This window comes from Procambarus clarkii, chromosome 83 (genome assembly GCF_040958095.1).
Source record: "Procambarus clarkii isolate CNS0578487 chromosome 83, FALCON_Pclarkii_2.0, whole genome shotgun sequence".
NCBI lineage: Eukaryota > Metazoa > Arthropoda > Malacostraca > Decapoda > Cambaridae > Procambarus > Procambarus clarkii.
In genome coordinates, this window is record NC_091232.1 from 14,768,677 (window position 1) to 14,794,321 (window position 25,645).

Genomic DNA, 25,645 nt, shown 5'->3' on the forward strand with positions numbered 1-25,645 from the left:
AATCCATGTATAAAACGATTACGAAGCTACATCCCTCATAGTAAGAAAATCAGCTGGATTATTCATCCTGTCACTTACACCCAGATGCAGCTGTGGTACGACTGTCTCATATTGGATTACATTTTCACACGGGTAATAAAACTTTCCAATCTTCAATATTACGGGTAAGAAACTGATATATATTTTGTGACACCTTTTGTGACACAAGGTAACCTGGTAACTATGTTTTACATAAAACGGTTTACGAAAAGATTCTGGGATGGACACTTACCATGTTTCTCATATTCGTGTGGTCGTAGACACGCACATTCTGCTTTAAGCAATGTCCTCTCTCGCTGCACATCCTGCAACTGTTCTGTTCAACAGTCGTGTCCACTAGGAATCTTCCTGTGCACTTGCAGAACAAAGACGATTTTTAGCCTCTGCAAATTTTCAAAATTCGATCACCCAGTGATGATGTTCTGACTTATTATTGTTGGATTGGTGTTGGGGTAAAGAACTATAGATCGTGAATATAGCTACATGACCAACCACCAAGTATATTTTAAATCTGAAAATAGTTCAGAACCGAGTTAAACCCTCGGTGTATATACCCAGAGTAGCGGGGTACACTCCTCGGTGCATATATCCAGTTGCTATTCTTTCCTGATCTACCTATAGCTACAGTACTGTTGACTAATGGTACCTTTCATCTGAAGAGTAATCTTGAAGATAAAACAATAGTCTCTTTTCAGTACCGTCTACTGATAATACGTCATCTCTCGCCACTTTTATCGCTGCTCTTCTTTCTTCCCATCTATTCCTATAATGTAAAGAACGTAAATTTGAATGCATGAATAGGAAGCGAATTAACTGACACGAGTGATAGGTCAGAGGCTTTTCGAAACAATGCTCTCTGTACCTGTCATTTGACAGTGAAGACGCGCTTCTCTCGTTACTCACAATTCTTCTTCAGTTTGGGAGTAGTCCCGTTTCCATTTTTTTTTATCTTAAATTAAGCTTGTCATTTAAGTTTATCATGCCCGAAACGCTTTGCGTAATAGTGGCTTTAGGCATTGTATGTACTAGCTCTACCTATAAGTCAAACAATCCTTGTAAATATTTATTGTATGTATGTACCTTACCTACCTAAAAGGAGCTGATTCCTTTTAGTTTAATATGCTAAATGTGTCTGTTTATTTCGTTTATGACAATAATATTTGTTTCGTGTTCTGCCTTTCTCGTTAAATCGGCGTATTCTATTAGGTGGATGATAGTAATTACCAAGACGGGGACTAGGCAAGACAGCTGTAGAAGCTGTGGCATCAGTGGTAGGAACTGAATGGGGCTGAAGTTGAGGAAGTACTTAAAGGGATGAGAAGGGAGAAAAATGGCATAGGCAGTAGTGATAGAATAGAAGCACTGTACTATCACTAGTGAGAAACAGACTACAGCAGTCACGTTAACGCGCTCATAAACAATGGCTTGTATGAGTACAGGTCCAGTACAGTACAGTCGCCAGGCGTGTACCCCCCAGACGTGGCTCCAGGTGTGCCTCACAGACGTGGTCCCTCGTGTACCCCCACAGACGTGGTCCCTCGTATACCCCCACAGACGTGGTCCCTCGTGTACCCCCACAGACGTGGTCCCTCGTATACCCCCACAGACGTGGCCCTTCGTGTACCCCCACAAACGTGGCCCTTCGTGTACCCCCACAAACATGGCCCCTTGTGTACCCCCACAGACGTGGCCCCTTGTGTACCCCCACAGACGTGGCCCCTTGTGTACCCCCACAGACGTGGTCCCTCGTGTACCCCCACAGACGTGGTCCCTCGTGTACCCCCACAGACGTGGTCCCTCGTGTATCCCCACAGACGTGGTCCCTCGTGTACCCCCACAGACGTGGTCCCTCGTGTACCCCCACAGACGTGGCCCCTCGTGTACCCCCACAAACATGGCCCCTCGTGTACCCCCACAGACGTGGTCCCTCGTGAACCCCCACAGACGTGGTCCCTCGTATACCCCCACAGACGTGGCCCTTCGTGTACCCCCACAAACGTGGCCCCTCGTGTACCCCCACAAACGTGGCCCCTCGTGTACCCCCACAGACGTGGCCCCTCGTGTACCCCCACAGACGTGGGCTTCTCGTGTACCCCAACAGACGTGACCTCACGCGTACCTCACAGACGTGGCCCCTCGTGTACCCCCACAGACGTGGCCCCGCATGTGCCCCCCATACGTGACCTCACGTGTACCCCACAGCCGTGGCCCCGCATGTTACCCACAGACGTCGTCCTGCGTGTACCCCCACAGACGTGGCCCTGCGTATGTCAGACTAGTACCAGAGCTTAGAGGTATGAGTTACTTAGGAAAGACTACCCAAATTGAACTTCACGCGTGAGAGACAGAAAAGTTAAGGTGAGACATGATTACCACATTAATTTTTTTTAGAGGAATTTATAAGATAAATATAAACAAGCTAAATAGCACGGGTGGTACTCGCACAAGCGGAACACAGGTGTAAACTGAGAATCCAAGTGAGCCACAGACTTAAAAATGGATTTTTTTTTTGTCAATTTCATAGTAATTCATAAATGAAGTGTACTAGGAAGCGATGTGGTGAAGGCAGACTCCATCCACAACTTCAATTGTACCAACGTATTGACAGTTAACAGACGGGACCAGTTAGTTAGTTTAGTTCATTTATTATGCACCCCATACCCATCTTGTGGGCGGTAGTGGAAAGGGTTACAGAGGCACATAATGGGCTCAGGGACTGAACCCCACAATTCATTTACCAAAGACCCGAAGCTTAACTCCTGAAAGTACAATTAGGCGAGTACACAGCCACATATACACATAAACATACAAACCCACGTTCCAGCCTATTATCAAGTACATATCACAGTCCGTGCAGACTCAAACCCTTGGTGACCATGTTGCTATCATTTAATACCGTAATGGGTCCAAGTGGTAATATCCTCTGCTCAGGCACAGCCAGCCACAGAAACCTCAATGCACTGCTTTATATCTCGTTATCATTAGATTTTCATTGATAAAAGGTTTTTAACCACTTTGTTTCCTATCTCCTATAACATTAGATCATTAACACATATATCGTATGTGCTTGCTTATTGTGCTTCCGATATTACCTCCTCCTCATCCTTTACGTTACTTGGGGGCCACACTCTCCCTACTTGGGGGCCCCACACTCCCTACTTGGGGGCCCCACACTCCCTACTTGGGGGCCCCACACTCCCTACTTGGGGGCCACACTCTCCCTACTTGGGGGCCCCACACTCCCTACTTGGGGGGCCCCACACTCCCTACTTGGGGGGCCCCACACTCCCTACTTGGGGGGCCCCACACTCCCTACTTGGGGGGCCCCACACTCCCTACTTGGGGGCCCCACACTCCCTACTTGGGGGCCCCACACTCCCTACTTGGGGGGCCCCACACTCCCTACTTGGGGGCCCCACACTCCCTACTTGGGGGCCCCACACTCCCTACTTGGGGGCCCCACACTCCCTACTTGGGGGCCCCACACTTCCTACTTGGGGGCCCCACACTCCCTACTTGGGGGGCCCCACACTCCCTACTTGGGGGGCCCCACACTCCCTACTTGGGGGGCCCCACACTCCCTACTTGGGGGCCCCACACTCCCTACTTGGGGGCCCCACACTCCCTACTTGGGGGCCCCACACTCCCTACTTGGGGGCCCCACACTCCCTACTTGGGGGCCCCCCACTCCCTACTTGGGGGCCCCCCACTCCCTACTTGGGGGCCCCACACTCCCTACTTGGGGGCCCCACACTCCCTACTTGGGGGCCCCACACTCCCTACTTGGGGGCCCCACACTCCCTACTTGGGGGCCCCACACTCCCTACTTGGGGGGCCCCACACTCCCTACTTGGGGGCCCCACACTCCCTACTTGGGGGCCCCATACTCCCTACTTGGGGGCGCCCCACTCCCTACTTGGGGGCCCCACACTCCCTACTTGGGGGCCCCACACTCCCTACTTGGGGGCCCCACACTCCCTACTTGGGGGCCCCACACTCCCTACTTGGGGGCCCCACACTCCCTACTTGGGGGCCCCACACTCCCTACTTGGGGGCCCCACACTCCCTACTTGGGGGCCCCACACTCCCTACTTGGGGGCCCCACACTCCCTACTTGGGGGCCCCACACTCCCTACTTGGGAGCCCCACACTCCCTACTTGGGAGCCCCACACTCCCTACTTGGGAGTCCCACACTCCCTACTTGGGAGTCCCACACTCCCTACTTGGGAGTCCCACACTCCCTACTTGGGAGTCCCACACTCCCTACTTGGGGGCCCCACACTCCCTACTTGGGGGCCTCACACTCCCTACTTGGGGGCCCACACTCCCTACTTGGGGGCCCCACACACTCTACTTGGGGGCCCCACACTCCCTACTTGGGAGCCACTCTCTCCCTACTTGGAGGCCACACTCTTCCTATTTGGAGGCCACACTCTTCCTATTTTAGCTTCGTTAGAGATGGATTGATAAAGGTGAGAAAGACCGCAGAGGGCAAAATGTTTACAATTGCTAATGAAGAGAACCTCAACACTTTCCTCTCCCAATGTGGTTTGTCTCACCATATTATCACTCTCAATGAATTAACTTAATTAACCCCCTTGTCAACTAGTGGGGCTAGGTATCCTAAGTCTCCTTGTTTCATTTTTTGACTTAATTTTTAACTTACTCTTCACTAGTCATTTACTGAACTTAATTGAGTGCATTAATATTTCTTTAGGTCTTATTAATTATACAGTCATAACTGAACTATTTATAGTTAATAATCATTAGCTTAAATTTGCCTATGTTTATTATTCAAATTTTTCTTTGATTTCATTTATTACCTAGGTTGCCTAGCCATACTCCCTTACTCCATTGTACCCCTGGCTTTGCCTGTATCTCAAATTGCAAATTGTTACTTACAGTGTATGCCCGAAACGCTTTGCGTAATAGTGGCTTTAGGCATTGTATGTACTAGCTCTACCTATAAGTCAAACAATTCTTGTAAATATTTATTGTATGTATGTACCTTACCTAAATAAAATTGTATTGTATTGTATTGTATTGTGTACCTGAGAGTACTTGTAAGCAATCTACCTCATTTTTTCTTTTTTTGCTCAATTTGTTTTTGTATTGTATAGTCTTGTTTATATCTATGTTTTGAATTTCTATATCTTTTGTTTTGTATAGTCCATGTTTATATGTTTTTTGTTTAATTTCATTTATTATCTAGGTTGCCTAGCCTCGCCATACTCCCTTACTCCATTGTACCCCTGTAAGCCCCTTGTAAGCTACCTCATTTTTTTCTTTTGTTGTTCATTTTGTGTTTGTTTTGTATAGTATTGTTTATAAATTTTTCCCCCTTTTATAGCTTAATTCTACTTTGTAATTTGCCCTTCTTGCCTTGTTTTCCTGCAACCAGCTTTTTTATGCAGACAAGTATAGATTTAGAACTAAACCTCTTATCCACTATCTATGACAATCATCACTTTAATGATCTAAATTGCAGATATTTTGCAGCACATGATGTAAACAATGTATTAACTCATAATCACAATATCTCTGTAATCAACTTGAACGTTAGATCCCTAGGTAAACACTTCGAAGATGTTAGTGCCTTGATGGAAACTATTGACAACAAATTCTCTTTTATTATACTTACTGAAACATGGTTGAAAGAGGATACTACTCAACTCTTTAACATGCCTAACTACTCGGCAATTCACAACTGTCGTCAACTTCAGAGAGGTGGTGGCACTGCTCTTTACTACCACCAAGAACTAACATGCTTAAAAGAAATTAGAACTAGAAACTGCTGTGGGGAGTATATCTTCGCCAGCTTCAGAGTCAAGGGTGTCGAGTCTGTCCTGTCTGTGGGTGCAGTCTATAGAATTCCTAACACTGATGTGTCCGAATTCAACTCAAACCTTAGAAATCTAATACTCGATAACAGACTGAACAAAAACCATTTAATTATCGCAGGGGACTTTAATATTGACCTCTGCGAGCCTGAACACCCTACTGCTGTTAGCTTCCTCAACTGTATGAATTTCTGCTTCCTCATACCCTTAATCACTAGACCTACTAGAATCACTGATAGTACTGACATGACTCTAGATCATATCTGGACAAACATAACCTCTCCGCTTACTTCAGGTATAATCACCGATAGCACTACAGACCATCACCCCACATTTCTCTTAACTAACATTAGCAAACCACCTCTAGAGTCAAGGGAGTTAAGTTTTAGGCTGCAGAATGAAACTGCTATAGACAATTTTATAACTGCTGCTGATAATGTCAACTGGGAGTCCGAGTTAGGTAACATAGGGGACATCAACCTAGCAGTGCAATCTTTTCTTAAAAAAACTCTTAGCCTTTATAACACCCACTGTCCTATGCTTACAAAACAAGTCACAACCAAAAGGCCCCATAGGCCTTTAAAAGGCCTGTAAAATTACTGTAAAAGGCTTAACAATCCCTGGCTTACAAAGGGAATAAATAAATAAATAAATAAATATGTTTATTCAGGTAAGGTACATACATACAAGTGATGTTACATTAATGGATTGATATATAGATAGAGCTAGTACATACAATGCCTAAAGCCACTATTACGCAATGCGTTTCGGGCAAGAAAAACATTAATATCTAGAACTTAATACTAATTGAGCATAAAGAATAAAAAGTGTTGAGAACAAATACAAATAAAGATAAAAAAAAGGGGGAACATGACTGAAAAAGCAGCACAAATACAATAGGTTGACAAACAGTGTTGATTAAAAAAAATAACAGACATGGGTTGACAATAGAGGAGTGAGGTAGGTTACAGGGAATTTATTAGGTAGTGTTTAGTTTTTATCTTAAACTGGTTGAGAGAGGTACAGTCTTTAACATGGTTGGGAAGGTCATACCACATTCTGGGTCCCTTGATTTGTAGAGCATTTCTAGTTTGATTAAGTCGTACTCTAGGAATATCAAAACTGTGTTTATTTCTGGTGTGGTGCTCATGGGTTCTGTTACAACCTTCAATGAAGCTTTTGAGGTCAGGATTGGTATTACAGTTCAGCGTTTTATATATGTATAATACACAGGAGAGAATGTGCAGTGACTTAATATCTAACATATTCAGAGATTTGAGTAAGGGTACCGAGTGATGTCTGGGGCCAGAGTTGGATATTGTCCTAATTGCAGCTTTGTGTTGGGTAATTAGAGGACGTAAATGATTTTGGGTAGTAGAACCCCAAGCACAAATACCATAGTTGAGGTATGGATAGATGAGGGAGTAATAGAGAGTAACCAGGGCAGGGCGGGGTACATAATATCTGATCTTAGAAAGAATGCCAACAGTTTTTGAAACTTTTTTTGATATATTTAGAATGTGTCGCTGGAAATTCAGCTTGTGGTCGATGAGAACGCCAAGGAATTTGCCATCTAATTTGTTACAAATTTGGGTATTGTTTATTTTGAGATTTATCTGATTAGAGGATTTATTGCCAAACAGAATATAAAACGTTTTGTCAATGTTAAGGGTGAGTTTGTTGGCAGTTAGCCAAAGATGGACTTTCTCTAGCTCAGTATTTACTGTGGCATTTAGAGCAAGGGGGTCAGGACTGGAGTAAATGAAGGTTGTGTCGTCAGCAAATAGAATTGGTTTGAGGTGTTGGGAGGCATTTGGAAGGTCATTAATGTAGATGAGAAAGAGGAGAGGGCCAAGTATGCTGCCCTGAGGAACACCAATGTTGATGGGTAGGGTGGGAGAAATTGTATTATTCACAGAAACATACTGGAGCCTGTCAGTAAGATAAGATTTGAGGTATTGCAGGGAGTGTCCTCTGACTCCATAATGATGTAATTTAAGAAGAAGGTTTTGATGGTTGATCTTTGAATTAATTAGGGTGTGGGCTGTTACAACAATTCTCACCTTGTTGTTCATCAGGTAAATCAGTAGAGCTAATTATCAGGGAGTCATGAAATTGTTGCTGCTCTAGGTCATCTTCGGAAGCCGCCTGGTGAATCTGAAGTAGGTTTATTTGTTTTTCCAGCTTTTGAAGGAGGTCACTTTGAGCTGAGTGGGTTTCCTTGGCTTGAATCTTTTGTATTTGATCCCTTGCGTCATTTGCAACAGTTTGTAAGTTGAGAATTTCTTGGTTGTTGTTCGTCGACGATTCAAGGAGGCGGTCTATGGTTTGTTGTTGTTGGGTGACTGTGGCCTGGAGGGCCGAAATAGCTTCAGATTGCAGGAGCACAAGGTTGTGCAGTTTCTACAGCCATGGGTTACTCCTCAGAGGTTTGAAGTTTAGACAGGGAGCCATAGATTGAATGAATTCTAAAGCTTGAGATTCAAGTTGAGTTGAAGGGGGGGAGTGAGGAGGGGGAGCGGATGCTGTGTTTACCAACATCGGCGAGGATTGCAGCGTTGCCAGCGTTCCATTCAGATCTCTAGGAGTTATGTATGAAGAGCGAGAGGCGCCCCTACTAGGCTTGTTACTATGTTTGGGCATATTTACGGCAATAGAATCCTAAGGGAGGGATGAGGTATCCTAAGGTATGTGTGCGCGTGGCTTTACAAGAATGTAAAAACATCAGTGCTTTGTATTTTCATAAACCCAATGTACCTTTTTGTATATAAATAAATTTATAAATAAATATACTTTTAATATGTGGTGGATTTGACTTCAAGGTCCTTTTCTTCATCAATCTGCCGGTGTGTGACATCATGGGCCTGGCCGCTTCACAATTGGCTATATCTTGAGGTTATCTTGAGATGATTTCGGGGCTTAGCGTCCCCACATCCCAGTTCATGATCAGGGCCTCTGTTTTGTTACCCCCAGGAAGTAGCCCGTAGCAGCTGTCTAACTCCTAGGTACTTATTTACTGCTAGGTGAACAGCCGCATCAGTGTGAAAGAAACTCTGCCCATTTGTTTCCGCCTCCAACAGGGATCAAACTCGGAACCTCAGGACTACGAATCTGAAGCGCTGTCCACTCAGCTGTCAGGACCCATGGCTATACAACAACTGTCTTACAATTTGAGGGCTAACAAATGTAATGCTTTTAATTTGGTAGTCATGGCATGGGTTGTTATGCCTCACATGCATGGTTTTGCATTTGTCGATATTCAAAAGCATTTGCCTGTCTTATGACCATTTGTGGAGTTCATGTAGATCTCTGTTAGGCTTCAATATCATTATCATATACCACTTTATCATAAATCTTTGTGTCATTGCAAATTTCATGATGTGGTTTATAATATTATCATCTGATTTATCAGAGGGCCACTAACCCTAGTGGCCTCGATGAGGACAAGAAGCCTGCAGCTTGTTGAAGGTCCTTTGATGATTTGGGAGGGTTTTTGCTTTGATGATCTTTTCCATGTATATTTTTAAACTCTTTATTTTTTAAACATTTTTTTATATTAAACATATTATATATTAATATTTTATATTAAACATTAAACATATTTTATTCTTTAATTTTAAACAAAAATTTTTGAAAAACTAATCTATAAGCAGCTTTACTCATATCTAGCCAAACTCAATATACTTAGCCCTTGCCAATATGGCTTCAGACCCAAAAAAAGCACTAACGATGCACTTATTAGTATGCTTAACTCGATTCATACAGCTCTTGATAATAATGAGTTCCCTGTTGGGTTATTTGTGGACCTGCGTAAAGCTTTTGATACTGTCCATTTATTACTGTATTTGGATGTAAATGTAAATAAAATTACTGTAAATGGATACTGTATTTCCATTTATTACCTAGGTTGCCTAGCCTCGCCATGCTCCCTTACTCCATTGTACCCCTGGCTTTGCCTGTATCTCAAATTGCAAATTGTTACTTACAGTGTACCTGAGAGTACTTGTAAGCAATCTACCTCATTTTTCATTTTTGCTCAATTTGTTTTTGTATTGCTTAGTCTTGTTTATATTTTTGTTTTGTATTTCTATATCTTGTGTTTTGTATAGTCATGTTTATATGTTTTTTCGTTAATCTCATTTATTACCAAGGTTGCCTAGCCTAGCCATACTCCCTTACTCCATTGCCAATATGGCTTCAGACCCAAAAAAAGCACTAACGATGCACTTATTAGTATGCTTAACTCGATTCATACAGCTCTTGATAAAAATGAGTTCTCTGTTGGGTTGTTTGTGGACCTGCGTAAAGCTTTTGACACTGTCAACCACCAAAACCTTCTTCTTAAATTACATCATTATGGAGTCAGAGGACACTCCCTACAATACCTCAAATCCTACCTTACTGACAGGCTCCAATATGTTTCTGTGAATAATACAATTTCTCCCACCCTACATATCAACATTGGTGTTCCCCAGGGCAGCATACTTGGCCCTCTCCTCTTTCTCATCTACATTAATGACCTTCCAAATGCCTCCCAACACCTCAAACCAATTCTATTTGCTGACGACACAACCTTCATTTACTCCAGTCCTGATCCCCTTGCTCTAAATGCCACAGTAAATACTGAGCTAAATAAAGTCCATCTGTGGCTAACTGCCAACAAACTCACCCTTAACATTGACAAAACCTTTTATATTCTCTTTGGCAATAAATCCTCTAATCAAATAAATCTCAAAATAAACAATACCCAAATTTGTAACAAATTAGATGGCAAATTCCTTGGCATTCTCATTGACCACAAGCTTAATTTCCAGGGACACATTCTAAACATATCAAAAAAAGTTTCAAAAACTGTGGGCATTCTTTCTAAGATCAGATATTATGTACCACGCCCTGCCCTGGTGACTCTCTATTACTCCCTTATCTATCCATATCTCAACTATGGTATTTGTGCTTGGGGCTCTACTACCCAAAATCACTTACATCCTCTAATTACTCAACACCAAGCTGCTATTAGGACAATATCCAATTCTGGCCCCAGACACCACTCGGTACCCCTACTTAAATCTCTGAATATGTTAGACATTAAGTCACTGCACATTCTCTCATGTGTATTATACATATATAAAACGCTAAACTATAATGCCAATCCTGATCTCAAAAGCTTCATAGAAGGTTGTATCAGAACCCATGAGCATCACACCAGAAATAAATACAGTTTTGATATTCCTAGAATACGACTTAATCAAACTAGAAATGCTCTACAAATCAAGGGGCCCAGAATGTGGAATGACCTTCCCAACCATGTTAAAGACTGTACCTCTCTCAACCAGTTTAAGTTAAAAGCGAAGCTATACCTAATAAATTCCCTGTAACCTACCTTACCCTTCTATTGTCAACCAATGTCTGTTTTTTTCTTTAAAGAGCGCTGTTTGTCGACATAATTGTATTTGTGCTGCTTTTTCATCTATGTTTTCATTTCTTGCTTTCATTCTACTCATTATGCTCAATTAGTATTAAGCTTGTCATTTAAGTTTATCATGCCCGAAACGCTCTGCGTAATAGTGGCTTTAGGCATTGTATGTACTAGCTATACCTATAAGTTAAACAATCCTTGTAAATATTTATTGTATGTATGTACCTTACCTAAATAAAATTGTATTGTATTGTATTGTATTGTGTCAACCACCAAAACCTTCTTCTTAAATTACATCATTATGGAGTCAGAGGACACTCCCTACAATACCTCAAATCCTACCTTACTGACAGGCTCCAATATGTTTCTGTGAATAATACAATTTCTCCCACCCTACCCATCAACATTGGTGTTCCTCAGGGCAGCATACTTGGCCCTCTCCTCTTTCTCATCTACATTAATGACCTTCCAAATGCCTCCCAACACCTCAAACCAATTCTATTTGCTGACGACACAACCTTCATTTACTCCAGTCCTGATCCCCTTGCTCTAAATGCCACAGTAAATACTGAGCTTAATAAAGTCCATCTTTGGCTAACTGCCAACAAACTGACCCTTAACATTGACAAAACTTTCTATATTCTGTTTAGCAATAAATCCTCTAATCAAATAAATCTCAAAATAAACAATACCCAAATTTGTAACAAATTAGATGGCAAATTCCTTGGCATTCTCATTGACCACAAGCTGAATTTCCAGGGACACATTCTAAATATATCAAAAAAAGTTTCAAAAACTGTGGGCATTCTTTCTAAGATCAGATATTATGTACCACGCCCTGTCCTGGTGACTCTCTATTACTCCCTTATCTATCCATATCTCAACTATGGTATTTGTGCTTGGGGCTCTACTACCTAAAATCACTTACGTCCTCTAATTACTCAACACAAAGCTGCTATTAGGACAATATCCAACTCTGGCCCCAGACATCACTCGGTACCCCTACTCAAATCTCTGAATATGTTAGACATTAAGTCTCTGCACATTCTCTCATGTGTATTATACATATATAAAACGCTAAACTATAATGCCAATCCTGATCTCAAAAGCTTCATAGAAGGTTGTAACAGAACCCATGAGCACCACACCAGAAATAAATACAGTTTTGATATTCCTAGAGTACGACTTAATCAAACTAGAAATGCTCTACAAATCAAGGGGCCCAGAATGTGGAATGACCTTCCCGACCATGTTAAACTGGTTGAGAGAGGTACAGTCTTTAAGTTAAAAACGAAGCTATACCTAATAGATTCCCTGTAACCTACCTTACCCTTCTATTGTCAACCAATGTCTGTTTTTCTTTAAAGAGCGCTGTTTGTCGACATATTTGTATTTGTGCTGCTTTTTCATCTATGTTTTCATTTCTTGTTTTCATCTACTCATTATGCTCAATTAGTATTAAGCTTGTCATTTAAGTTTATCATGCCCGAAACGCTTTGCGTAATAGTGGCTTTAAATAAATATAATAATAAATATGTTTATTCAGGTAAGGTACATACATACAAGTGATGTTACATTAATGGATTGATATATAGATAGAGCTAGTACATACAATGCCTAAAGCCACTATTATGCAATGCGTTTCGGGCAAGAAAAACATTAATATCTAGAACTTAATACTAATTGAGCATAAAGAATAAAAAGTGTTGAAAACAAATACAAATAAAGATAAAAAAAGGGGGAACATGACTGAAAAAGCAGCACAAATACAATAGGTTGACAAACAGTGTTGATTAAAAAAAAATAATAATAAAAAAATAACAGACATGGGTTGACAATAAAGGAGTGAGGTGGGTTACAGGGAATTTATTAGGTAGTGTTTAGTTTTTATCTTAAACTGGTTGAGAGAGGTACAGTCTTTAACATGGTTGGGAAGGTCATTCCACATTCTGGGTCCCTTGATTTGTAGAGCATTTCTAGTTTGATTAAGTCGTACTCTAGGAATATCAAAACTGTATTTATTCCTGGTGTGGTGCTCATGGGTTCTGTTACAACCTTCAATGAAGCTTTTGAGGTCAGGATTGGCATTACAGTTCAGCGTTTTATATATGTATAATACACAAGAGAGAATGTGCAGTGACTTAATATCTAACATATTCAGAGATTTGAGTAAGGGTACCGAGTGATGTCTGGGGCCAGAGTTGGATATTATCCTAATAGCAGCTTTGTGTTGGGTAATAAGAGGACGTAAATGATTTTGGGTAGTAGAACCCCAAGCACAAATACCATAGTTGAGGTATGGATAGATGAGGGAGTAATAGAGAGTAACCAGGGCAGGGCAGGGTACATAATATCTGATCTTAGAAAGAATGCCAACAGTTTTTGAAACTTTTTTTGATATATTTAGAATGTGACCCTGGAAATTCAGCTTGTGGTCGATGAGAACGCCAAGGAATTTGCCATCTAATTTGTTACAAATTAGGGTATTGTTTATTTTGAGATTTATCTGATTAGAGGATTTATTGCCAAACAGAATATAAAACGTTTTGTCAATGTTAAGGGTGAGTTTGTTGGCAGTTAGCCAAAGATGGACTTTCTCTAGCTCAGTATTTACTGTGGCATTTAGAGCAAGGGGGTCAGGACTGGAGTAAATGAAGGTTGTGTCGTCAGCAAATAGAATTGGTTTGAGGTGTTGGGAGGCATTTGGAAGGTCATTAATGTAGATGAGAAAGAGGAGAGGGCCAAGTATGCTGCCCTGAGGAACACCAATGTTGATGGGTAGGGTGGGAGAAATTGTATTATTCACAGAAACATACTGGAGCCTGTCAGTAAGATAAGATTTGAGGTATTGCAGGGAGTGTCCTCTGACTCCATAATGATGTAATTTAAGAAGAAGGTTTTGATGGTTGACAGTGTCAAAAGCCTTACGCAGGTCCACAAATAACCCAACAGGAAACTCCTTTTTATCAAGAGCTGCGTGAATTAAGTTAATCATACTAATAAGTGCATCGTTAGTGCTTTTTTTGGGTCTGAAGCCATATTGACAAGAGCTAAGTATATTGTGTTTGGCTAGAAAAGAGTAAAGCTGCTTGTAGATTAGCTTTTCGAATATTTTTGACAAGTTAGGCAGGATTGATATAGGTCTGTAGTTGTTAACATCAGTGAGATCACCACATTTGTAGACAGGGGTTACTCTTGCTTTTTTTAGAATGTCAGGAAAGGTTTGGAGTTCAAGTGACTTGTTGAAGAGCAATGCAATTGCAGGGGCTAGCGATCTGGAGGCTTTTTTGTAAATTAAAGTTGGTATCTCCTCGAGGGCACTAGACTTAGTTTTAAGGGAAAGGATTATTTCATTGACATCAGTGGAACTAGTAGGCTTTAGGTACAGAGACTGTGGATAGTTACCTGTAAGATAGTCCTTAACATCAGTACAGGAAGATGGAATATCATTTGCAAGGGATGACCCAATGGAAGAGAAGAACCTATTGAACTCAATAGCAGAATCAGAGGCTGAAAGCTGACCAACGTTATTGGAAAGGAGTGTTGGTTTGTTATTTAAAATCTTCTTTGATCCCAATATTTGTGAAATTGTGCTCCAAGTTTTTTTAATGTTGCTCTTTATTTGGGTAAATTTATCTTCATAGTATTTAGTTTTGGCTCGTGTAATTATTTTAGATAGCAATAACGAGTAATTCTTTGAGAATTCTTTGGAGACTGTTCCTAGCCTATACTTCTTCTCAAGGTCATGTTTTTTGTTAATGGATTTAAGTATTCCCTTTGTAAGCCAAGGATTGTTAAGTCTTTTGCTTGTGACTTGTTTTGTAAGCATAGGACAGTGGGTGTTATAAAGGCTAAGAGTTGTTTGTAGAAAAGATTTCACTGCTAGGTTGATGTCCCCTATGTTACCTAACTCGGACTCCCAGTTGACATTATCAGCAGCAGTTATAAAATTGTTTATAGCAGTTTCATTGTGCAGCCTAAAGCTTAACTCCCTTGTCTCTAGAGGTGGTTTGCTAATGTTAGATAAGAGAAATGTGGGGTAATGGTCTGTAGTGCTATCGGTGATTATACCTGAAGTAAGCGGAGAGGTTATGTTGGTCCAGATGTGATCTAGAGTCGTAGCAGTACTATCAGTGATTCTAGTTGGTCTAGTGATTAAGGGTATGAGGAAGCAGGAATTCATACAGTTGAGGAAGCTAACAGCAGTAGGGTGTTCAGGCTCGCAGAGGTCAATATTAAAGTCCCCTGCGATAATTAGATGGTTTTTGTTCAATCTGTTATCTAGTATTAGATTTCTAAGGTTTGAGTTGAATTCAGACACATCAGTGTTAGGAATTCTATAGACTGCACCTACAGACAGGACAGACTCGGCACCCTTGACTCTGAAACTGGTGAAGATATACTCCCCACAGCAGTCTCTAGTTCTAATTATTTTTAAGCATGTTAGTTCTTGGTGGTAGTAAAGAGCAGTACCACCACCTCTCTGCATTTGACGACAGTTGTGAATTGCCGAGTAGTTAGGCATGTTAAAGAGTTGAGTATTATCCTCTTTCAACCACGTTTCAGTAAGTATAATAAAAGAGAATTTGTTGTCAATAGTTTCAATCAAGGCACTAACATCATCGAAGTGTTTACCTAGGGATCTAACGTTCAAGTTGATTACAGAGATATTGAGATTATCTGTTAATACATTGTTTACATCATGTGCTGTAAAATATCTGCAATTTTGATCATTGAAGTGATGATTGTCATAGATAGTGGATAAGAGGTTTAGTTCTGGGTCTATACTTGTCTGCATAAAAAGGCTGTTTGCAGGAAAACAAGGTAAGAATGGCAAATTACAAAATAGAAAACAAAGAAAAAAGTAGATTAAAAATTCTAAAGTAAAATAAACTTAATGGTAATTTTAAGTAAAAAGAAAAAAAAAAAAAAAAAAAAACTTAATGGGAACTAGGAATGTAAAAAATTAACTAAAATAATTAATAACAATAGATGACCAAAAAAGTAAAAAAAACAATTATGAAATCTATAAGATGAAAAGCTTGCTTACTATACTATTATAAGTACACTATAGTTGAATACTAAAGTTACACTAAAACAAACTGAGGTAGTTTAAATAGAGATACACTCAGGAACACTGGATAATGAAGTTAATACTAGAGGACACAGGCAAAGCCAGTGTACTATGGAACATGGGAGTAAAAAGAAAAAAAAGACAATAATAAAGATGACAATATTATTCTTTTTATTATTTTTTTTTTCTTTTTTAAACTAAAGTTAAAACCTTTTGAAGGGAAAGGCAGAGCTAGAGTACACAAAGGTAGTTATATGAGATTATAATCTGAATTCAGGCTATACAGCAGCTAACCCACAGTCACTGAGGAAAGAATTAAGGTGAGCTTCTGTGGTATGTAGGAATATTCTTTTAGGCATTGTATGTACTAGCTCTACCTATAAGTCAACCAATCTTTGTAAAAATTTATTGTATGTATGTACCTTACCTAAATAAAATATTATTATTATTATTATTATTATTATAACTCAACTCAGCTTTGGCAGTTACGGCTTAAGCGGGCAGGCGGTTCCATGGGATAATAACCCTTAGAATGAAAAAGCCTCTCCTGTTCTCAGTCCTACATTGTGGCTTGTTGAGCTTGAAACCGTTGCTCCTTGTTTGTGTTACAGCTGACCTGAAGAAAATATCCGAATCAACATCCTCTAATTTGTTGAGTATTTAAAAAGTTTCAATGAGATCCACCATGGTTTGCAATGTTATTAGCCCTGTGGCCTTCAAGCATTCCTGATAGGAGAGATGATTTATCTCTGGAATGGCTTTTGTTTCACCTTTTCCAGAGCAGCTATATTCTTCTGAAAATCTGATCTCCATGCTCAGACACAGTAATCAAAATGGGGGCGTACCAAAGATTCATACAGTTGAACCATTACCTTCTTTCCCTTATAGCCAAAAGTACGCTTGATTATCCCAAGTGTTTGGTTAGCTTTTCTGACTGCTGCACCCACCTGTTGTGCAACTTTTAATGAGTGATGAATTTTGACTCTAAGGTACTTTTCTTCATCAATCTGCTGTAATGTAATGATATTAATTTGGTAGTTGTGGTGTGGGTTGTTATGCCCCACATGCAAGGTCTAACATTTGTCGATATTAAAAAGCATTTGCCAGTCTTCTGACCATTTGTGGAGTTCATGTAGATCTCTTTGTAAGGCTTCAATATCATTATCATTTCCCACTTTATCATAAATCTTTGTGTCATCTGCAAATTTGATGATGTGGTTTGTAATCCGTCAAAAAAACCCAGATGCGATTCATCAGTGCTTCGTTAGAGATGGACTGATAAAGGTGAGAAAAACCGCAGAGGGCAAAATGTTCACAATTACTAAAGAAGAGAACCTCAACGCTTTCCTCTCCCAATGTGGTCTGTCTCAGCTCATTATCACTCCCAGTGAATTAACTTAATTAACCCCCTGTCAACTAGTGGGGCTAGGTTTCCTAAGTCTCATTGTTTTATTTTCTGACTTAATTTTTAACTTACTCTTAACTAGTCATTTACTGAAATTATTTAATTGAGTGCATAAATAGTTCTTCAGGTCTTATTAATTATACAGTCATAACTGAACTATTTATAGTTAATAATCATTAGCTTAAATTTGCCTATGCTTATTATTCAACTTTTCTTTGATTCCATTTATTACCTAGGTTGCCTAGCCTCGCCATGCTCCCTTACTCCATTGTACCCCTGGCTTTGCCTGCATCTCAAATTGCAAATTGTTACTTACAGTGTACCTGAGAGTACTTGTAAGCAATCTACCTCATTTTTCATTTTTGCTCAATTTGTTTTTGTATTGCTTAGTCTTGTTTATATTTTTGTTTTGTATTTCTATATCTTGTGTTTTGTATAGTCCATGTTTATATGTTTTTTCGTTAATCTCATTTATTACCTAGGTTGCCTAGCCTAGCCATACTCCCTTACTCCATTGTACCCCTGTAAGCCCCTTTTGAGTTTGCTTTGTTCTGTATTGTGTACATCTTTTTCCCTATTTTATAGCTTATTTCTACCTTGTTATTTGCCTTTCTTCCCTTGTTTTTCCTGCAATCAGCTTTTTTAATGCAGACAAGTATAGACCCTGAACTTAACCTCTTATCCACTATCTATGACAATTATCACTTTAATGATCTAAATTGCAGATATTTTGCAGCACATGATGTAAACAATGTATTAACTCATAATCACAATATCTCTGTAATCAATTTGAACGTTAGATCCCTAGGTAAACACTTCGATGATGTTAGTGCCTTGATTGAAGCTATTGACAACAAATTCTCTTTTATTATACTTACTGAAACATGGTTGAAAGAGGATACTACTCAGCTCTTTAACATGCCTAACTACTCAGCAATTCACAACTGTCGTCAAATTCAGAGAGGTGGTGGCACTGCTCTTTACTACCACCAAGAACTAACATGCTTAAAAGAAATTAGAACCAGAGACTGCTATGGGGAGTATATCTTCGCCAGCTTCAGAGTCAAGGGTGCCGAGTCTGTCCTGACTGTGGGTGCAGTTTATAGAATTCCTAACACTGATGTGTCCGAATTCAACTCTAACCTTAGAAATCTAATACTTGATAACAGACTGAACAAAAACCACCTAATTATCGCAGGGGACTTTAATATTGACCTCTGCGAGCCTGAACACCCCACTGCTGTTAGCTTCCTCAACTGTATGAATTCCTGCTTCCTCATACCCTTAATCACTAGACCTACTAGAATCACTGATAGCACTGCCACGACGCTCGATCACATCTGGACAAACATAACCTCTCCGCTTACTTCAGATATAATCACCGATAGCACTACAGATCATTACCCCACATTTCTCTTAACTAACATTAGCAAACCACCTCTTGAGTCAAGAGTGATACGTTTTAGACTACACAATGAAACTGCTATAGACAATTTTATAACTGCTGCTGATAATGTCAACTGGGAGTCCGAGTTAGGTAACATAGTGGACATCAACCTAGCAGTGCAATCTTTTCTTCAAAAAACTCTTAGCCTTTATAATACCCACTGTCCTATGCTTACAAAACAAGTCACAACCAAAAGGCTTAACAATCCCTGGCTTACAAAGGGAATACTTAAATCTATTAATAAAAAACATGACCTTGAGAAGAAGTATAGGTTAGGAATTGTCTCCAAAGAATTCTCAAAGAATTACGCATTATTGCTGTCTAAGATAATTAGACGAGCCAAAACTAAATACTACGAAGATAAATTTACCCAAATAAAGAGCAACATTAAACAAACTTGGAGAACAATTTCTCAAATATTGGGATCAAAGAAGTCTTTAAATAACAAACCGACTCTCCTGTCTAATAACGATGGTCAGCTTTCAGCCTCTGATTCTGCTACTGAGTTCAATAGGTTCTTCTCTTCCATTGGTTCATCCCTTGCAAATGATATTCCATCTTCCAGTACAGACATTAATGACTATCTTTCAGGTAACTATCCACAGTCTCTGTACCTAAAGCCTATTAATTCCACTGACGTCAATGAGATAATCCTTTCCCTTAAAACCAAGTCTGGTGCCCTTGAGGAGATACCAACTTTAATTTACAAAAAAGCCTCCAGATCTTTAGCCCCTGCTATTGCTTTGCTCTTCAACAAGTCACTTGAACTCCAAACCTTCCCAGATATTCTAAAAAAAGCGAGAGTAACGCCTGTCCACAAATGTGGTAATCTCACAGATGTTAACAACTACAGACCTATATCTATCCTGCCAAACTTGTCAAAAATTTTTGAAAAACTAATCTATAAGCAGCTTTACTCATATCTCGCCAAACTCAATATACTTAGCCCTTGCCAATATGGCTTCAGACCCAAAAAAAGCACTAACGATGCACTTATTAGTATGCTTAACTTGATTCATACAGCTCTTGATAAAAATGAGTTCTCTGTTGGGTTGTTTGTGGACCTGCGTAAAGCTTTTGACACTGTCAACCACCAAAACCTTCTTCTTAAATTACATCATTATGGAGTCAGAGGACACTCCCTACAATACCTCAAATCCTACCTTACTGACAGGTTCCAATATGTTTCTGTGAATAATACAATTTCTCCCACCCTACCCATCAACATTGTTGTTCCCCAGGGCAGCATACTTGGCCCTCTCCTCTTTCTCATCTACATTAATGACCTTCCAAATGCCTCCCAACACCTCAAACCTATTTGCTGACGACACAACCTTCATTTACTCCAGTCCTGATCCCCTTGCTCTAAATGCCACAGTAAATACTGAGCTAAATAAAGTCCATCTGTGGCTAACTGCCAACAAACTCACCCTTAACATTAACAAAACCTTTTATATTCTGTTTGGCAATAAATCCTCTAATCAAATAAATCTCAAAATAAACAATACCCAAATTTGTAACAAATTAGATGGCAAATTCCTTGGCATTCTCATTGACCACAAGCTTAATTTCCAGGGACACATTCTAAACATATCAAAAAAAGTTTCAAAAACTGTGGGCATTCTTTCTAAGATCAGATATTATGTACCACGCCCTGCCCTGGTGACTCTCTATTACTCCCTTATCTATCCATATCTCAACTATGGTATTTGTGCTTGGGGCTCTACTACCCAAAATCACTTACGTCCTCTAATTACTCAACACAAAGCTGCTATTAGGACAATATCCAATTCTGGCCCCAGACATCACTCGTTACCCCTACTTAAATCTCTGAATATGTTAGACATTAAGTCACTGCACATTCTCTCATGTGTATTATACATATATAAAACGCTAAACTATAATGCCAATCCTGATCTCAAAAGCTTCATAGAAGGTTGTATCAGAACCCATGAGCATCACACCAGAAATAAATACAGTTTTGATATTCATAGAGTACGACTTAATCAAACTAGAAATGCTCTACAAATCAAGGGGCCCAGAATGTGGAATGACCTTCCCAACCATGTTAAAGACTGTACCTCTCTCAACCAGTTTAAGTTAAAAGCAAAGCTATACCTAATAAATTCCCTGTAACCTACCTTACCCTTCTATTGTCAACCAATGTCTGTTTTTTTCTTTAAAGAGCGCTGTTTGTCGACATAATTGTATTTGTGCTGCTTTTTCATCTATGTTTTCATTTCTTGTTTCATTCTACTCATTATGCTCAATTAGTATTAAGCTTGTCATTTAAGTTTATCATGCCCGAAACGCTTTGCGTAATAGTGGCTTTAGGCATTGTATGTACTAGCTATACCTATAAGTCAAACAATCCTTGTAAATATTTATTGTATGTATGTACCTTACCTAAATAAAATTGTATTGTTGTAAAATTGTTTTAATATTCTCATCTATATCATTGATGTATATGTCAAATCAAATCAAATCAAATTAAATGTTTATTCAGGTAAAAGTACATACATAGAGGATTAGTTACAAACATAATGTTGGATTTATAGATAGAGCTAGTACATACAATACCTAAAGCCACTAGTACGCATAGCATTTCGGGCAAGGTGAGGTAGGGAAAAAAACACTTGGACTAAAACTTAATTGAGCTTAAAGTATAAATTGCATTGAAAGAAAAAATAAAAGATAAAAAAGGGGGGAACATGGTAGAAAATAGACAATATACAAGTTGGTCAACAAACAGCATTGTTTAAAAATAGTAAGGCATTGGTTGACATGGGTTGACATGTCAAAAAAGGTAGGTCCCAAAATGGACCCTTGTGGTACTGCACTTATCACATTTCTCCATTCAGATTCATTTCCATTTAGCACGACCCTTTTGTTTTCTTTCCTTCAACCATTGTTTTATTCATTCTAATATTTTACCATTTATTCCATGGGCCAGTCTTTCATGTGGTACAGCATGTCATTGATTTATATAACGAATAGGGTTGCCCCAAAATTGACTCCTGTGGTATGACACTTACTACATTCCTGCAATCATATTCATTCCCATTTAGCCCAACTCTTAGTTTTCTTTGTTTTAACCATTGTTTTATCCATTCTAGTATTCTTCCATTTATTCCATATGCCTGTAATTTCCTTGCCAATCTTTCATATGGGACCTTATCAAAGGCTTTAGCAAAATCCATGTATACTACAGCATCCGGACATCCTTTGTCTGAGTAGCTGGTTAAAGTTTCAAAAAATGTGAGCAGGTTTGTAAGGCAGGATCTGTTTTTAACAAACCCATGTTCTGTCGATTTTGCAAGATTGATCACTAAAAAATGATGAGTGATTCCCTCCCTTAGGATTCTCTCCATGAGCTTGCAGATGTGTGATGTCAACCTGATTGTACTCGCCTAGTTGTGCTTGCAGGGGTTGAGCTCTGGCCCTTTGGTCCCACCTCTCAACTGTCAATCTACTGGTATATTCAACTGGTGTACTGGTGATGGTAGTTCTCCACTGAGCTCTTTCTGCCTTTTTTGAAAATAGGGGTGACATTTCCATATTTCCAATCTAGGGGGACTATCCCTTGCTCCAGAGATTTTGTGAAAAGTAATTTCAGTGGTAGGCATAGTTCTTCTACCAGTTCCTTTATCACTTTGGATTGTATTCTGTCCACACTTGGGGCGTTTGAGTCTTTTAGTTTGTCAGTGTTCTTCCTAATTATGTTGCATGTTATGGTTATATTCTTAAATTCACTCTCTTCACCACCTTCAAACATTTGTATTCACCTAGTTGTACTTGCCTAGTTGTATTCACCTAGTTGTGCTTACAGGGTTGAACTCTGCTCTTTTGGCCCGCCTCTCAACTGTTACTAATTATTTACTATTTCCCCCCCCCCCCCACACACACACAGGAAGCAGCCTGTAACAGCTGTCTAACTCCCAAGTACAGTACCTATTTACTGTTGGGTGAACAGGTACATCAGGGTGAAAGAAATTCTGCTCATTTTATTTCTGCCATCACCTGGACCCTAGGATTACGAGTCCAGAGCGCTGTCCATTCAACTATCAGGCCCCTGTCTGTGTGGGTGATGTGATGTCATCTAACTTTTCTAGTGTAAACACATGTAAAATATGAATTTAGAGTGTTTGCTACTTTATCATCCATTATAATTTAGTCTTATCTGTTAAGGGTCCTACAGAGTCATTTGTTTTGGTTTTCCTTCTACTGTATACTATAGGCATTGAACGATTTTTTATTTTTAAGTTTTGGGCAAATTTTTTTTTTTGTAGTTTGTTTATTTATTTATTTATTTATTTATTTATTTATTTATTTATTTATGCATATACAAGAATGTACATAAGGAATGTGAGGATACAAATATGGTAATTACAGTCTTGTAAAGCCACTAGCACGCGCAGCGTTTTGGGCAGGTTCTTAATCTAAGAAAATTTTAAGGAGGTAAATACTTGCAAAATTTATAGACAAAAAAATGATAACAGATTACATGAAATGAAAAAAAAGATGATGAGAGAAAATTGTAGGTACAGTATATTAAAGCACATAGGTAGCTAAGATTGATTGCAATGACAGCTTGAATGGTAGTTGACAAAAAAATAGGTAGGCACAATACAGCAGAAACAATATAAGACTGATTGCAATGACAGCTTGAATGGTAGTTGACAAAAATTGGTAGTCACAATACAGCATATGGCTAGCACATAAAAGAAGACAGCAATGAACACAATGATAAGGTTGTTTGATATTACATAAAAATTAGGAGATTGGGTAACACTAGGTACAGAGCAAATTTAAAGCTCAGTGTAGGAAACTAAGAAGATGAAGTTAGGTACTTTTTGGTTTTGCTTTTAAATAAGGCAAAAGTTTTACAGTTTTTCAATTCACTAGGGAGTGAGTTCCATAGACTAGGTCCCTTAATTTGCATAGAGTGTTTACACAGATTAAGTTTGACCCTGGGGATATCAAAGAGATATTTATTTCTGGTGTGGTGATAATGGGTCCTATTACATCTGTCCAGGTAGAGTTTCAGAGCATGGTTTGCATTTAAGAACAGGGTTTTGTAAATGTAGTTGACACAAGAGAATGTGTGGAGGGAGTTAATATTTAGCAAGTTTAGGGATTTAACAAGTGATCTGATTTTCTGGGTGCACCTGACTTTAGTGCCTTTTTATATATCTCATAATCAATAATTTCTGTCATGGATTTATATGTTCTCCAGAGGTTCTGCATAGTTATCAATGTTTATTTTACTTCTGCATCATCCATCTAGTTCCCTTTCTTTTCTTGCTCCTTTTTGGCATATATTTTTGAACAAGTTTTGTGATGACATTCTGGAAGTTTTGCAATGAACTCTCATGCAATGGAAGCCAAAAACTCATTTTGCCATGAATGATAAAACTCTGCTGAACTTTAAAATCCAGCTTGACAAAATAATCAGGACAAATGTGGGGACATTTGACAAGCCATCGGCTTCATGTCTTCATCGAAGACACTAGAGTGTTTTTAGCCCTCAGGTAAATTGAGGTAAACTTATGAATTCCTCTTATAATCGTAGTCTTTTCCCTGTTAACATTTGTTTTCCCTTCCATAACTTAAAATACCTTGGATTTCTCCTTGTGAGTTTTACATTGCCTTGGCACGACTTATTTGCACCCCTGATTAAAATGCCTCAAGGAAAACAAATACATCATATTTTTTCATTATCATATTCATCATTTTTAGTTCAATAACAATATTTTTATTCTTTTTTCCCCACCAGATTCCTATTCTCTCAACTCATCAGGAAAGTTCAGAAGTAAGCATGCAAATTTCCTGTTTTTTTTTTGTTTTTTTTTTAAATCATACTTAAAGGTACCAGTATTTTTTTTTTTTTACATGTAATATGCTTTTTTGCCAGCTAATGAAAACCTTTTTAATTTTCTGCTTAAATATCAGAGAATGTTAACATCGTCATGCCCAAATTACTTTTCATATTAAGTAATATTTGTTGTACAGTTTATTTTGAATGATGTTCATTAAGTCTATCACTTAGGACACTACTAATGCATTTATTAAAGCCTTATGACATATCTTATCCAAATTATTTCTGTGTCAGATATGTTTAGCATTATGTAGAGTGACCTTAACACACAGTATGTATTTTGGTCATGTTTACAATTGTGTATAGTGTATGAAGTACGAACGTCAACAACACCTGTCGGCCCTGCCCTCCCTCCTCTTTTATCAGCTGATCCTTGAGCTCTCGGCTACCAACAAATGATGTAGCATCACCCGAAGGCAGCTAAGTACACAGTGACCTAAATGTGATTGAAAAAACCAACAAGACCAACCCGTAATTCTCTCATTTCGACCTCACTAGTGTTGCTCCCTGGAGCTAAGAAGCTGTACCCGACGTTCACTGCTGCC

The 25,645-nt window shown here is 39.3% G+C and overlaps 1 protein-coding gene across 2 annotated transcripts in view; it reads left to right on the top strand.

Annotated features, from left to right (window-relative positions):
* The first annotated feature begins 8,456 nt into the window (after nt 1-8,456).
* LOC123768775 (neural cell adhesion molecule 1) overlaps nt 8,457-25,645 on the top strand; it is a 213,303-nt gene continuing 196,114 nt past the window's right edge. The window contains exons 1-2 of one of the 2 annotated variants that reach the window (XM_045759563.2): nt 8,457-8,567; nt 24,999-25,034. The gene's annotated coding sequence lies outside the window, so the exon portion shown is untranslated. Of the gene's footprint in view, nt 8,568-24,915; nt 25,035-25,645 lie in introns of those variants that run through there. The other variant, XM_045759561.2, reaches the window with a different exon arrangement.